The sequence below is a fragment of the Wyeomyia smithii genome, chromosome 1 (assembly GCF_029784165.1).
Source record: "Wyeomyia smithii strain HCP4-BCI-WySm-NY-G18 chromosome 1, ASM2978416v1, whole genome shotgun sequence".
NCBI lineage: Eukaryota > Metazoa > Arthropoda > Insecta > Diptera > Culicidae > Wyeomyia > Wyeomyia smithii.
The window spans coordinates 155,410,108-155,425,309 of record NC_073694.1 but is presented as its reverse complement, the minus strand read 5'-3'; the positions used below and the strand labels follow the sequence as shown (position 1 = coordinate 155,425,309).

The 15,202-nt window shown below is 39.6% G+C and overlaps 1 protein-coding gene and 1 pseudogene across 1 annotated transcript in view; one reads left to right on the top strand and one right to left on the bottom strand.

Annotated features, from left to right (window-relative positions):
• LOC129718602 (transcription factor IIIB 90 kDa subunit) overlaps positions 1 to 15,202 on the bottom strand; it is a 66,816-nt gene that overhangs the window by 11,259 nt on the left and 40,355 nt on the right. The window lies entirely within an intron of this gene.
• LOC129718601 (BTB/POZ domain-containing protein 6-B-like) overlaps positions 5,303 to 15,202 on the top strand; it is a 49,265-nt pseudogene continuing 39,365 nt past the window's right edge.

The following is a 15,202-nucleotide window of genomic DNA, read 5'->3' as shown; positions in this document are numbered from 1 at the left end:
AATTTAAAATGTTCATTGTTTTATTTAAAATCGTTGCTAAATTTTAAATTAGAAACAATTTTAATTGTAAAATTCGTTCCAATTTGAATAGCTTCAAACATGGATTTTGCCTGTAACATGGCATTCATAAGATCGAACATTGCCTGTTGCAGAAAAGAAAGTTTATTATCTGCCGTAATAGGCCCCAAGCAGTTGACATTAGAAAAAATATTTTCGGTAGCAATATTAGCTGGGCTAATCAAGATATATTTATTTTCTACCGGTTTTTGTTTACCCCCCATATTAACGGTCATTTTCGAACTACCTACATTAGGCGAAATAATGTTTGAACTTCCTGTAACCTGTGCCTACGTTAAGCGGGTATGCAAAGAAATAGAAAAATTGGGTGGTACTGGTACACTTGGAGAATTTGTTTTGATTGGGAAATTGAATTTTGTTTACTCTGCCTTGCCTTAACAATGGTTAAATGGACAGGGCATTCGTAAAAGTTTGACATAAAGTGCCGTTACAATTGGCACACCGAATTTTTTTACTCTCTTTCACAGGACATGTGTCGTTTTTGTTAGAGTTCCACAATAAAGGAATTTTTGGTCCATGTTACAGACATTAGGTCCATGGCCATATCGCTGGAAAGTATGGTGCCTTTTAAAAAAATTCAAGTTGTTTATCTCACTGCGATTAAAATAAATTGGGTAGTTTACAAGGAAAACTTCAGTTCTCTGACTGTTTTCACCTCGTGAGTTTCGTTTCATAAGAATTACTTGGGTAGGGGCTATGCCAAGTAATTCTGTCAAAGTAATTTTGATCTCATCAACGGTTTGATCGTTGGTGAGACCTTTCAAGACAACCTTGAACGGCTTGGCGTTCTTGGTATCGTAGGTGAAAAATTTGTACATCTTGTCAGTTCAATACTGAACAAGACGATCACGACCCTTTATTGAGTCGGCTTATAAGCGGCATTCGCCTCTACGGCCAATTCGATAGGTAACTTTAACGTCAGAAACAAGCGTTGAAAGTTCCTTTCTGAAAATATTAAATTCAGGAGAAATAGTTTCCACAATAGGTGGATTTTTCTCTTTTTTAAAAGAATTTACATATTGTATAGTTTCATTACTAAAAACTTCCATTTCATCGGCTTCTTGCTCAGACAGAATATCAAAAAGGTTTCCAAATTTCCCGTTCGGTCTCTATAATTTAAAAAGGTGTTTCGAAGTTGGTTTAGTTTCCATCCAATCTTCGTTACCTAGTATAAGTTTGCTCAGCTTAAAATCAGCTGAAAATTAAGGATTACTAACTGGCCTCTCTGATCTCCTTCAGATACTTCTTTAAGGCGTGTTAGTTTCAGTGCACTTTTTTCCGCCTCTAGTTGTACTACCTGATGGAGTGGTAACAGAGACAAAATTGCATCTAAGGCTTTCGATGGAGCACTATGCATTGCTCCAGTAATTGCGTTACATATTAGCCTTTGCATCCTGCCAAGCTTATTTTGTGTTGACCTTTCTTTGGTTTTAGGCCAGCACACTAGCGAGGCATAGGTTATTCTTGGTCTTATTATTGCCTGGTACAACCAATAGATCATACATGCCCTAATCCCCATTTCCTGCCTATGGCTTTGCTTCACGCCCAAAGGGCACTTGTAGCTTCACCAATGACGTATTCAACATGTGCATTCCAGCTGAGTTTCTGATCCAAAACTACTCCAAGATGTTTGGTCTCAATGGAAAGCATAAGTGTGGTTTCAACTAATTTCAGGCTATCTATGTTATACCTTCTTTTCCGAGTGAAGGGAATAATGGTTGTTTTTGAGGGGTTATGGTCAGCCCCTCTCGTTTACACCATTCTAAAGTGCAGTTCAGAGCAAACTGCATTCTTTCCGATACTATACTGTCAAATTTTCCCCTCACAAGAATTACTACATCGGCCGACTACTTCGAAACCTTGTTCAGTTAGGTTTCTAAGCAGCTGGTCTACAACCAGTGACAACAGCAAAAGCGATGAAACTCCACCTTGCAGGCATCTTTTTGTTGTTTTTCTTGTGAGGTTGGTATTTCCCAATACTGCAGTTATTTCACGACTGTTCAGCATTGTTTGAATCCATTTTGAAGTATATATATCGAATCGATGACATCTCATTGCTGTGAGCATTGAGCGATGGGATACATTATCAAAAGCTCCCTCTATGTCTAAAAACGCAGAAAGTGCGATTTCTTTTGCTTCTATAGATTTCTCTATTTTTGTGGTCAGCATGTGTAACGCATCCACTGTTGACATGTTGCTTCGGTATGCAAATTGATATTTGCTTAGCGGAGAGGTTTTGATGTAAGTTGATTTGACGTGGTAATCAATGAATTTTTTCATAATTTTCAACATAATGGATGTTAGACTAATTGGTCTGAAGGCTTTTGGAAGTGATCTGTCGCGCTTCCCCGCCTTCGGTATAAAGATCACTCTCGTTTTTCTCCAATTAGTGGGTATATAATCAAGTGTTAAACAAGCCCTAAATATTTCGGTTATGAATGGAATTATTACCCTTTTACACCGTTGAAGCATCATTGGCAAAAATCCATCCAATCCCGGGAACTTATAGGGCTCAAAGGAGTTAATTGCCCATTCCACTCTCGATTCAGTGAATATATCGCAGGCTATATTATGCGCATTTGTGTTAGCGATAGTCGAACCAGCACATAACGCATTTGGATCCTGAATTTCTTTTTCTTGAATAGATCGTGACCCTGGGAAATGTTTCCTCCATTATCAAGCTCTTGACCTCCTGAGCAACTTTGCTTAAGCCCACAACTCTCTAGGTTTCCAGAATCAAGCGATAGAGTTACATAATTCCGCCCATTTTAAGTGATGTTAAACTTTTCGGGGTGTTGCTATATTCAAACTGGTTGTTGCAATACTCAGTAAAGCGATTCTAAACCTACACGCAAAAGTTCAAGCTTTAATCATCCAATGTGCCCTTTCAATTCGCACAGAATTTGCTCTGACTTCGCACAACCAATGCGTGAAACGCATAATGCAAAAGTTGTACAAGGAATACATTGACAGAGATCAAAATCAGAATATGTATCATATACATAAAAATCGTAATGTCTCGGTAAACTTCGGCTTCGGGCGAACGATCAGTTTCGAGGCGCTCAAAAAACCGTTCTTTACTTTCGCGAGCCGGTGCGTATCAACGGTTCGTGCATCCCTAAAAATTGTCAGCAACCGAAACAGCCAATAGCGAGCCTTGTTGCCGCGGAAGTTATTGACGCTGGTGCCAGTAACGTAGAACCGAATGCATGTGAATGAAACCAGAGTCATAATCAAATGCAAAATGTTTCGGACTAATCTCATGTTTTTGTTTATTGTTAATGATTGAATGATGTTTTCAAATGACCTGATTCATGAAAGTGAATCGATCAGACAATAATTTCTTCAATGGAGTCAGTACCCAACTTATCAGTATTGATTGCTGGTTGCACTGTTTTAACGATGCCAACCTTCTGAACAACGGCTGATGCTTTATAAGTGTAGTGGTTTGGAGCTGCGCAATACATTCAAAATACGCTAGAGCATCAAATGCGTTATGCCCAACGCACATGCGTTGTACTGGTTCCAATTTTAATCAGTAAATGCGCTTATTTCGCTCATAAATGATGTGGTTACGCACACTCCAACTTTTGCGTGTATGGCAAGTAGTGTAAATTAACCCTTCATCTATATGTATGCTCCAATTTAACTCTTGAATACCTGAACCGATTTCCACCCAACTTGATATACGAGCTCCTTTTTATAAGGATGCACATAGATGTATTGGAAAGGAGGAGGAGTAACCTCCCGGTCCTAATTGATAAGTAAATCAAGATTTTAGGCCTTTGGTCATGTCCGAAGGCCGGCAGTTGATGTTCAGAGACCGGAATATGATGTTCGACATTATTTCTAAATTCAAGATGGTGATTCGCGGTCTCTGGGAGTTGTATGAAACACACGAACACGGAACCAGGGCGACGCTAAGAAACCGGAAGTCGACCTTTAACATTTCAAGACTACCGTTTTCTGTAATTTCGCGAATATGAGTATTCTTGGAATCCGGATTACGTTTAAAACGAAATATTAGTGATTAACATATTTTTTCGATTCAATTCCGGGTTCTAGATCGGTGTTCGACGACATTTTAAAATTCAAGATGCTGACCTGCGTTTTCAACAGATCCACGAAGACCTATCATGTATCCTGATATATGGAAACCGAGATAACGTCCGGGGACCAAATAACGATGTTCGGCACTATTCTTGAATCCTAAATGGCGGCTTCTGTTATCTAGAAAGTTAAAATTAAAAAAATGTTCGAGTACTCCCTAATATTGATATTTCTACAATCCGGATTATGTCCAGAAACTGAAAACCGGTGTTCGATGACATTTTAAAATCCAAGACAACGACTTCTGGTTTTTGAAAAGCTGTAAAGAGCTAGAGAAAATATTCAAAATATCCTCAACATAAATATCTCACTATCATTATTAGTTCATTCACAGTGTTGAATGATGGTCATTAACAGTGTTGAATGATGGTCATTAACAGTGTTGAATGATGATCATTAACAGTGTTGAATGATGGGAAGTTTCAAGATCGAAATTCCACAATTAACAATGAACTAGTCACGTACGAGCACGCCTGACACAGACTTCATAAATAGACACCAAATGAGATAGTGTATAAATAAACAGAAGGTCAAGTTCCGAATCGGAATATAGCACCAAGGCTTTGCTTTGCTTCTAGATTATCAACTGTGTTTTGCTTTTTGCCGCTTTGTTAGGTATGAATATTCAAATTTATTTAAAGAAAATAAATCTGATTCATAAAACAAATAATGCAGTCTGTTGTCATAATAGAATTTGTTGATCCTTGCACATGCATAATATTATATGAGGGTCCTTTTGGGAAGATTTCATTCTTTAAATCGAATCAAATTATAACAAAATCAACAAATAATAAACAAATAAGTATCATTATTGTGCCGTGTCGAATAAATGTTGTGTGAACAAAAAAAAGTATCATTCTGATAAAGGTAATCACAAATGCGCTGTAAAAACCTCGAAGCAAAAGTAGAGAAGGACAGAAAAACACGGTCTACTAGGTGACTTAGTGCAGTTGTTTTTTTTATTCTCGTCATGTGCCGCCGATCGTCACCACCGCCATCGATCAGGTAGCATACAAGCCCGCAAAGCCGTATCCATCGGACGCCCCGAACAGCAACCACAACAACAACTAAGTTGCTGTAGATCGGGGGTTGCCGCGCTCGTACTTGTTCATACAGTGAAGCATTCGTAGAGAACCGGCGCCCGAATACAACGTGCTTGCGTTGCGCTCTAGTGTCGTGTCGTTTATTTCCGGGCTTCGATAAAACGTTCGTTCGATCGGATTCTATTGATACGATTTGAAAATGTTGAAATCGAAAACTGCAAAGCAAAACAAGAATTAAGAGAAGAAAAAACAAAACGATCGTGGTGACCGTGAAATTGGTTGAAAATCTGATAATGTGATCTCTCCATAGGGGGGCATCGTTCTGGTGTTAGTTGCCTAGAAATCGCGCCTAATGTAAGCAGTTACCTTGACTTTGAAAGCAAAAGCAACCTTCAAACGATTTGTATCACCTTAGAGCTAGAAATAAAAACAGCTCCGACGTTCCGTTGAAACTGTGCAAACTGAGGAGTGAGAAGCTGTATGTCACACAAAGTGTACGATAAACAAAGAAAATACAATATTGTTGACGCAAGAATACGCGGTAGAAGATTCTGAGAGACGCACCACAACAGAACGGTTGATTTCAATTCATATGTATAAGTTTAATCAAACCGGTTTTCTTGCAAATGCCAAAATCTAAGGAAGAAGTGCAAAAATAAAAGAACCTGCTTTTGTAGTCATACCGAGTGTCTGAATAAGAAGGGTGTAAACACAAGAGTGTATGTTTTAAAATTACTAGTCATCGTAATTTAGGCTGAACAAGCTGAGCCCATTCTGGTGCTGGTCACAACTCAACTAGAAAGATTAGACCCTTGATTCCTTACTCACAGTAATTGGACGTACTTCATAGTGACAGTAAAAATCTATAATTAATCCTGCTGATTTGTGTCATGTAGTGTTGAAAAAATGCCATATCTAGAGGGGTTTTGGAGGAATATAGAAAAACCATCGTAAGAGGAAAAAAACCATCGTACGAGGAAAAAGAGGAAAAGGCACAATTAAGTTAAATATAATAAGAACACACACTTGCAAAAATTAAAGTTAAAAATTGGCCTTCAACCTATTGTCAGGCGAAATAAATGATAATTTATTCTTGCATAAAAAAACGAATTTTTCGATGCGATAATATATTCATCCCCTGAGAATCACGTTTCATAATGCTATGCATAAAGTTGTTTCCGAGGAGCAAAATATTTAGTTTTACTGGAAAACGGGCTGCTTGATGCTTCAAGAAATGTTCCATCGAATCAACGAATTTAAAGAACCGACCATGTACATTTTATTATTTGCCCAAAATAATAATCTATGCGAAATTTCAGCTTAACACTTGCGTACCTGGCCCCTCCAAAGCCGAAAAAATGAAAATTGCTTCACCTGTCATTCCGCAAGATCTAAACCTAATTTGATCGAACCTGTTTTAATAGATAACAAATTTATTATAGTTTCTGGGGCAGTAAATCCGGAAGGATTTATCGAGGGGAACCGTGGGGTAAGCCCCTTCCAGAGACACAGGCTAAATTGAAAACGGTAGCGAAACATGTCCCTTAAGCTGGAAGTACAAAGTCAGCAGAACAAAGAGTTAATAGCATGAAAATTTAGTGCTCATTCGATGCTCATTTAATGCCATATCGCCGAATTTAATGCTCCATCATTTTTTTGAAAAATGCTTTTGTTTGCTAGCTTAAGAAAATAGCTAGCAGACAATATACGAAAATAGCATTTTTAGTCACAAAACAGTTCTATAACGGTCAAAACATTTAATGCTCATTTAATGCTCTTGAAAAAACCTGATTTTCTTGATAATTTTATTGATTTTGTATAAATTTTTCAATAATATGATAATTGTCCGCGCCAGGACACTCTCTCCGATAGTCAGAAAACCAAACTGACTCCAAGATGTGGACTGTATAAAAAATTCAAACTCTTCTAGTCTTGACAAACACTTTTTCAATTAACTCTTCGCTGGCTACTGCTTGGCTGTTCGGTGAAATAAGGAACACTGTGCGTCTCGAGTTGATTGTTTATTCCATCGCAGTGGAGTTATTGTTGGGAACTGATAACTTCTAATGAATACTGCAGTGAAGCTGCGCCTCTTATATAGGTGAACCGATGCCGAATTAATTTGTCAAGAAGAAGAAAAAAAAGTACAATTTGTGTTGTAATTATTATTTTGCTGCTTGCGTACGCAACATACCGGCCACCAATGGAATTTTCATTCCATTCAAATTAAGCTAAATTTAATCTCAAATTTTACTAAAACTACAAACTAAAGTATTATTCATCGTCATCACCTGGCGCCTGCATCATATCATTTGGGCTTCCGTCGTCAATGGGAAGGAGGCACACCTTGACAATGGGTCGAGTATAGATGGCACCGGATGGTGTTTTGATTTCTACCACTCGCACAAGCCCGTCAGGTCCAGGGTGCACGGACGTTACACGTCCCATACTCCATTTAAGTGGTGGCAAATTCTCGTCCTTCAGTAGTACCAGCTTACCGACTAAAATATTTGGCTGCCGGTCGAAGTTTTTCGCTCTTTGCTGAAGCTGGTGGAGATAGTCTTCGGACCACAACTTCCAAAATTGTTGTAGTTTGCGCTGGATGGTTTGCCACAACGAAAGCCGGTTGGCCGGAATGCTGGCTAGATCAGGCTCCGGAATCGAATGGAGTGCTGAGCCGACCAGGAAGTGTCCAGGGTTAAGGACGTCCAAATTACATGGGTCTTCTGAAAGGGCTGTCAGGGGCCTAAAATTAAGACAGCTTTCAATTTGGCAGAGAACAGTAAGCAAAGTTTCAAAAGTATAAGCTTCCATTCCAATCACTCGGCGTAGATGGTGTTTAAGTGCCTCCATAGCGGCTTCCCAAAGTCCCCCAAATGTGGGAGCGCGAGCAGGAATGAAGTGAAACTGGATGGTAATTTCCGCACAGAACGCGGATATCTTCTGTCTTTCTTGGCAAAGAAATTGTTCCAGGAGCGCTTTGAGCTCTCTTTCAGGTCCAACAAAATTTGTGGCGTTATTACAGTATAAATTCACTGGTTTGCCACGCCGAGCTACGAAGCGTTTAAGAGTCGCTATGAAACCTTCTGTGCTGAGGTCACAGACTAGTTCCAGATGTACAGCTTTTGTAACCATGCACACGAAAACCGCGATATAGGCTTTCGATGGTGAAACTGCTTTACCTCGTCGAATTGATTGTTTGATAAGAACCGGTCCGCAGAAGTCCACCCCCGTATTTAGGAACGCTCGGGCAGGGGTTATCCTTACTTTAGGCAACTGACCCATCAATTGACTCTCTAGTTGGGGCCGAACTTTGAAACATTGCAAGCATGACCGCGCTTTCTTCCGAGCCAGGTTACGGAGATTGAAAGGCCAGAACCGTTCTCGAATATGAGCAATCATCAATCGAGGGCCTGCATGTAGAAGTTGCTTGTGAGTTGATTCTACAATCAAATTAGTAAACGGGTGAACTGCGGGGAGGATTAGTGGATGTTTTCTGCTGAATACAATTGTTGCCAAATTCAGCCGGCCACCAACGCGTAGTACACCGTCTTGAATGTATGGATCAAGTGTACGCCAGAATCTTTTTAGCTCGTTTATCTTACCGGATCTAATTAGTGAAATTTCACGTGGAAAGCATTCTAGTTGTATTGCTCTTACAATTCCCAATTCAGCTTGGGAGAGTTCATCGGCCATCAGGAAAGAGTTGGCCTTCGGTATGGCACCAGACCGCTTCAATCTGCAGTGTTGAACAAATCTTCGACAGTAAGCAGCTATACGTAGCAGTTTTGTCAGCGACGAATATCTTGCATACACGGACTGATCGGATGGTTGCGTAGGACAGGCAACGACTGCAACCACTGGACAAGCCTTCTCTTCCATGATTTCTGGTGAGAGGTTAGTTGAACGCACTTTGCAAAAACTATCAGGCCAGTCTGCTTGCTCTGACGTCAACCACGGTGGACCTTTCCACCATAAAGCGAGGCGAATCAATTCACTGGAATTAGTGCCCCTCGAGAATAATATCCGCCGGATTCTCCAACCCAGCAACGTGCTTCCATATGCAGCCCTCAGTGCGACGTTGTACCTCAGCCACTCGGTTCGCCACAAAAGTTTGATATTTGGATGGTGAGTTTTGCAGCCAATGCAGAGTGATCATCGAATCAGACCAAAAAAATGCATCAACACATGTATTTAAGCTTTCAACTACCTTGCAATATAGACGGCTCAGAAGAACCGCAGAGCTTAGTTCCAACCGTGGAATTGTTGTTATGTTACCGGGAGCGACTCGAGATTTCGCAGTGAGAAGACAAATGGATACTCTACCATCTATTCCAACACTTAAATATATGCAAGCTCCGTAAGCCCGCTCACTTGCATAGCAGAATCCATGAAGCTGAATGTTGTGTGCTGAGCCTGATGCTTTAGCCAACCGAGGAATTGAAAACGAGTGTAATGCGGCTAGATCATCACAATAGTCTTGCCACTCCGCCTTTAAGTGGGCCGGGAGAAGCTCGTCCCAAGGAATCTTCATTTTTCAAAGCAGTTGAATGAATACTTTCGCCTTCACGATGATCGGGCCTAATATTCCCAACGGATCAAACAGCTTTGCCATCTCTGATGCAACCGTTCGTTAGGTGATATATCTACCAGGATCAATATCGGGAACCTTCACTCTGAACGTATCAGTTTCGGGATGCCACAACAGGCCAAGAGTGCTGATTGAATTTTCTGCAGAAGAATCAATTTCTAGAACAGCTCTAGTTTCTTTTAAAGTATCGGGAATATGTGAAAGAACTCCAGCTGAATTTGATGCCCATTTCCTAAGTTCAAAACCAGCGGATCCCAATATATTTTGTATTTCATTCCGAATGCATACAGCTTCCTCGACTGAGTCAGCACCACTCAAGAAATCGTCGATGTAAAAGTCTGTTGCAATTTTGGCAGCAGCATCAGTTATTGAATTCAAATGATCAAACGCTAGCTGTTGGAGACATCGTGTTGCCAAATAAGGGGCACTAGAAGTGCCATATGTTACAGTGGTCAATTCATACGGACGCACATCCGCATCAGTAGAATGTTTCCAAAAAATACGCTGCAATTGCCTATCGTCAGGGTGAATCCAAATTTGGCGGTACATTTTAGTGATATCCGCCACAAGCGCCACTTCTCGAGTACGAAGTCGAACCACGATTGAAAAAAGAGTATTTTGAACTGTGGGTCCAACCATCAAGCAATCGTTTAGTGAGATTCCTGTAGTAGACTTGCTGGACCCATCAAATACTACACGACATTTAGTAGTTGTGCTGGTGGGTTTTATAACGGCATGGTGAGGGAGAAAAAATTAAGGTAAGTGGGTGGTGTGTTGTTTCCAGTCTACTGGTACCATGTGTCCCAGCTCTAAATACTCCTTCATAAAATCACAATATTGACCTCTCAGGTCTGGATTTTTTGTCAAACGTCGCTGCATCCAATGAAATCTGCGTAAAGCAGCATATTCCGAGTCGCCCAAATCCTCCAGTATTTTTTCCCTTTTTGGAAGGCGCACAACAAACCGTCCCGATTCATCTCTTGTGATAGTTTCAGCAAACCATTTTTCACACTCAATTTCTTCTTTTGATAAACCACGCGTAATAGAGCACGATTCAATTTCCCAAAATTTGGTTAGCTGTTGATCCAAATTATCATCGGTACAAAGCAATGTGACGTTAGTGAGCTGCGGTGAACAAGCTTTTCCAGATACAGGACCACTGACTATCCAACCGAGAACCGTTTGCTGCAGTATAGGCAGACCATCTCCTACAGACATTCGACCTTCGCCCAGCATACTAAAAAATAATTGAGCACCGATAACCATATCGATTTTTTGCGGCAAGGCGAAATGCGGATCGGCTAACTTCAAATCCGATGGTATGTTCCAACGCGAACTATCAACTGGCCTAGCTGGTAGATCATTTGTAATTTTGGGCAGAATGCTAAAAGAATGCGTCTCGGCAAACAACGCATCGCGAGAGCTGAATGTAGCTACAGTATAGTGTGTACTTTTTACGGTTGAACCGCCCATCCCAGAAATTGTCGAAGCCTTTCGCGATCGTTTGAGTCCAAGCAATTGAACTATTCTTTCCGTAATGAAATTTGCTTCAGAACAGGAATCCAGCAGCGTCCGAGCGAGTGTGACCTTTCCAGATGGTCCATACACTTTGACCAACGCAGTAGAGAGTAGTACGGTGGAGTAAACAACTCTAGCAGAATAAGATGCCGACAGGGCGGTGGTGGAGGTGGGAGTGTGAGCGGCAGGCTCAAATTGCGATGAAATTCTCTCTGGTGCGACGCTAGCAGGAGATGAGTTCGGAGTGAGGGTTGTAGTTGGAGTGGTCACGGACGAGGCATTATTGCTACTTTTGACTATGCCTTGTGGCCCAGCAGTATAAAGTTGCGATTGTGTTCGAATTGATCTATCATTGTCTGAGACTGGATGCAATAAGGAATGATGTTTTTCGTTACATTTCCGACACGGTTTCGATGGACAGTCACGGCTCATATGGCTGGACGAAAGACAATTCCAACAAAGTCTTCTCTTGCGAAAAATTTCTTGTTTTTGATCAAGCGTAAGACGTTTAAGAGTTTCACAGTCATAGATGCGATGTGATTGGTTGCAAACTATGCATCGTACGGTAGCGGGCTGTGACACAGTTGATGTATGAGCTACAGACAAACGAAATCTTTCCTTTGGTGAGGGATTTGTGGCTACAGTACCACTATTTAATGAGAGCAAAATTCGCGATTGCTCATGGAGAAAATATATCAAATCTGTATAGGTTGGAGTTTCATTAGTAATATCTCCTGTCGAGCGTTCCCTTTCGCGCAAAGTATTTCTATTCAATCTACTGCATACCATATGCAGTAAAAGAGCTCCACGAGCTAGTTGTCTCGCGTTCAAACTGATCTATAAGCGACATTATAGCATCAGAAGATTCTCGCCTTACCGGCTCAATTGCAAATAAAGCAGAAATATGATTTTTTATTAATAATCTTTTATTATCGTATCGACTAACAAGCAAATCCAAAGCGATCATGTAATTATCAGCCGTAATGCTGGTGGTGTCCAGCAACTTTTTCACTGGCCCTTTCAAAGCGGCCATCAGATAATGAAATTTATCAACTGCTGCCAGTTCATCATTGCTGTGGATGAGTGCAGCGTACGCATCACGAAACGGTATCCAATTGTTCATATCACCGTCGAAAACTGGCAGATCAATTTAAGGCAATCGCACGACAGATGATCGTGTTGGGATGGGATCGGGTATGATTGGAGCTGGTGGCTGAACCGATTGATGGGATAACAGGAAATCACGCAGTGCATAATATTTCTTTTCCATATAATCTCTTTGCTTAGTTAAATCACCTGTATTATCTTTGTCATCAGTCGTTAGAAGCTCAACGTTTATTGATGCAGTCATGTAGCGCTCGAATAGCTGATCGAGTCGTACCATACGTGATTCTAATTTACTACAGTCATGTTCTGGATCAAAATTTTGTGTAAAGTGTTCTATCAGCATAATAGAATTCGTGGTGACGCTCAGCACCTTCGACTGTTCCCGTAATTTCGACATGATTAGTCACAGGAATGTACAGCCTGCCTTTCGTCCAAAAACCACTTAAATTCCAAAAACCGATGCAAATCACTCCTGCCTCAATAATTCCGAAAAACCTTCTTACTGTACAATTCAGTTGTACTCACCGTCGCAAGCTCACTTACTACCACACCACGTTGTTTGTCGGTACCTATACCTGATGGCTATCACTTTAGCAGTTGATGGCGGGTTTTCACGACAAACCCGATGAAACGCAAGCGAAATGCCGCTAAAGTTGGGTAAACGCAGGAACCACTATCAATAGGCAATTAGTTTTGCGGATTACTCAGAAACCATCAATGTCAATTCAATGTCACTGCACTTCTTGATCTTATTTTTCTTCGAAATTTTATAGTTCTTTGCACAATTGTTCGTCTTCACTTAGCGTCCACACAAATTTTAATTTCACTTTACTCCAGGATTCGGGCGCACTGTTCCAAATTCATCAAACCGCCAGACAGTAGCCAGCCGTGGGGTACCGATTTCAATCGGTTGCTCGGCTGAGCGTGATGGTGAGGGCACCAGTAAACCAAACTGGTCCCATGCGGAGGTGGTGATTCCGATCGCACAATCGATCTTCCTTTGAATCCAACAAAGAATCCGGCTCGAAGGACCATAAAAATGTCCGCGCCAGGAAACTCTCTCCGATAGTCAGAAAACCAAACTGACTCCAAGATGTGAACTGTATAAAAAATTCAAACTCTTCTAGTCTTGGCAAAGACTTTTTCAATTAACTTTTCGCTGGCTACTGCTTGGCTGTTCGGTGAAATAAGGAACACTGTGCGTCTCGAGTAGATTGTTTATTCCATCGCAGTGGAGTTATTGTTGGGAACTGATAACTTCTAATGAATACGGCAGTGAAGCTGCGCCTCTTATATAGGTGAACCGATGCCGAATTAATTTGTCAAGAAGAAGAAAAAAAAAGTACAATTTTTGTTGTAATTATTATTTAGCTGCTTGCGTACGCAACAATAACAATATGCTAATACATGAATAGCTTCAATTTTTTCAAAATTTTTCCTCTGAAAACAATCAGAATCCTTTTGATACGATTAGATACCAATTGAATGCTTCCATACGCGAGCAGTTTCAATAACTTAGGAGCATTTTTCCATTAAATATATACTTTTTTTTTCAAAAGTATTGTTCTGTTAGCTTAAGAAAAAAGTTAGCAGAACATTGGCCAGAAACAGCATTTTTAAGCAATAAACTGTTGTAGAATGGTCATAATAATTTAATGCTCATTAAATGCTCTTGAAAAAACCTGATTTTCATGATAATTTCATTGATTTTGTATGAATTTTTCAATAATATGATAATAATATGATAATACATGAATAGCTTAAATCTTTTCAAACATTTTCCCCTGAAAACAATCAGAACCTTTTTGATAATAATTTAATGCTAATTAAATGCTCTTGAAAAAAACCTGATTTTCATGATAATTTTATTGATTTTGTATAAATTTTTCAATATTCAATATTAATAATAATAATATGATAATACATGAAAAGCTTCAATTTTTCCAAATATTTTCTCTGAAAACAATCAGAATCCTTTTGATACGATTAGATACCAATTGAATGCTTCCATATGCGACGAGTTACAATAAATTAAATGCATATTAGTTTTTCATCATATTTTTAAATTTTTTTGGTCACCAGTAGGAGTAATAAAGAAGTGAATAGGATATTGAAGCATAGTTAATATTTTTTAGGACATTTGGTGGATGAAGCTGACACTGACGTTAGAGTGTGTGTTCATCACTTCAGCCTGTTGTGTGTGCACCGTGTGCACAAATTACGCAAGGGTTTAGTGAGAGAGGGAAGTATTTAAACATCTTATATACGTTTACAAAAAGGGAGAGGGAGATTCGACAAAACCGCAAGGTTTAAAAATATGATGAAAAACTAATACTTGCAAAACTTAAAAATCAGTTCATAAACATCTCACTGATATTTTAATAGTTGAACCTTGCCTAAGCAGCAGGGCTGGTGGTTATTGAAACTGCTCGCATATGAAGGCATTTAATTGGTATCTAATCGTATCAAATAGATTCTGATTGTTCCCAGAGGAAAATGTTTGAAAAAAATTAAGCTTTTCATGTATTATCATATTATTATCATATTATTGAAAAATTTATACAAAATCAATAAAATTATCATGAAAATCAGTTTTTTTTTTCAAGAGCATTATTTGAGCATCAAATGTTTTTGACCGTTATAGAACTGTTTTGTGACTAAAAATGCTATTTTCGTATATTGTCTGTTAGCTATTTTCTTAAGCTAGCAAACAACATCATTTTTCATAGAAATGATGGAGCATTAAATTCGGCGA